Source organism: Hemibagrus wyckioides, unplaced genomic scaffold, assembly GCF_019097595.1.
Source record: "Hemibagrus wyckioides isolate EC202008001 unplaced genomic scaffold, SWU_Hwy_1.0 Contig4, whole genome shotgun sequence".
NCBI lineage: Eukaryota > Metazoa > Chordata > Actinopteri > Siluriformes > Bagridae > Hemibagrus > Hemibagrus wyckioides.
In genome coordinates, this window is record NW_026690802.1 from 221,847 (window position 1) to 223,563 (window position 1,717).

Sequence of the window (1,717 nt, forward strand, 5' to 3'; positions counted from 1 at the left end):
TGACATTTTCTCTTGCATTTTCATTCATTATTTTTTTTGTTCATGTGTAATTATGCATGTACATCCTGGAAATGCATGTTGCTTTGCAGGATGTGTGCTAAGGCAATGGCCTTGTACAAACAATCAGAGCAGATGTGGGTTTAATCATCCAGATTTATTCATATTAATTATCCAAATGTAGGGAAATGTGATCTGAGTTTGTGGCGTGTTTTTTGGTTTAAGATGAGGATTTTGAGTATTTCTGAAACTGTTCTGAACAGATTTTTTTTTGGATTTTGTTACACAACAGTCTATAAATAACCCCTCTTTACAATCACGGTGAAGAGAGAAGCATCTATAACAATAAAAGATGTCCAATCTTGATGTGGATGAGCTACAGGACATCAGGATCCTCTGCTGTCATTGAAGAGCAGGACTCTGAGGTTACACTGGAAACAGACTTACAGCAGAAGATTGGACAGTGACAGTATTCACAACTTCAGTTGAATACAAAACTGACAGATTCTAGCCTGAGCAACGAGGTGCAGAGTGCATTTATCAAAGGATCCTGAAAAACAGAAATCTCTAAACTATATAATTTATCTGTTTTTAAACAGCAAACAGATTATTTTTGGGTTAGATTTGTATCATTTTCATAGGAAATCCTTGGACAGTTTAATGTTTTTTTTGTATTTCTTTAAATATTTCATTATTTTCCTATTTATTTCTTATTTTTCTATACTACTTGCTATGCTCTTCATTGTATTATATTTCAGTGCACTGTTGTTGAGAAGAGCACCCACAGTTTTGTTGTACTCCTTATGTGCAATGACAATAAAATTTATTCTATTCTATTCTATTCTATTCTATTCTATTCACAGAAATAAAGCCGATAGATAGTCGTGCAGTGTGAAAACAATGGTGAACCAACAACTTTGAAAATCTTGCAGTGTGAACTCAGCATTAAGGCCTCGTGCTCAACCGCACCCCCTGAAGGTGTGAGTGAAGGAACAACCTTCTGCTGTTGTCGACCCAAAAGTTCAGATGGCAGCGGTGGGATTTGAACCCACGCCCCCGAAGAGACTGGAGCCTTAATCCAGCGCCTTGGACCGCTCGGCCACGCTACCCATGCATTTAGAGGGTTGTGGGGCTGTGGTCAAGGGAGGCCTGCCAGGTTGGGAAAGAGAGGCACTCTGGCAGGCGGTCGCAATGGTTGTACCACGCACGTTTCCATTACCAGACGTGATTCAAGACCCAAACCCAGGAAAGGTTTTGCAAAGTGTATTGAGAGCCTTAGGCTCTTGTTGACAAGGTTTGCTGATATGAACTTGAATCCCAGTCTGTTGCAATCAAGGTGCACGATCCGGGCCGCTGTCTTCGGGACTGCGCACTGCATTGATCACCAGTGGCGACCTGTCAGCCTTACAGCATCTGTGTCCAACCAACATAGAAATACAGCCCACGGTTGTGAAACACCTAGACCCAGGGCTAGCTTTTCTCGCTCCCCTCTAGCACAGTCTCACAGACCAGGTACGAAGCATTCCGCATGCAGGAGTTGTGGTAAAGAGCACACAAGCGACAAGGAAGGGATTCAAACCCACACGTGCAGAACACAACGGATTAGCAGTCCATCGCCTTAACCTCTCAGCCACCTCGACAGATGCAGGTGTGGCACCCACGGCCAAATGTCCACAGACACCGCGACAATTCCGTAGAGGAGCGCCATAACCCAACGCGT

At 43.2% G+C, this 1,717-nt stretch overlaps 1 non-coding gene across 1 annotated transcript; it reads right to left on the reverse strand.

Annotated features, from left to right (window-relative positions):
- Window positions 1-1,024: 1,024 nt before the first annotated feature.
- trnal-aag (transfer RNA leucine (anticodon AAG)) lies at window positions 1,025-1,106 on the reverse strand. Its single transcript has one exon. It is a non-coding gene; the product is annotated as a tRNA-Leu (tRNA).
- Between the last annotated feature and the right edge of the window lie 611 nt (window positions 1,107-1,717).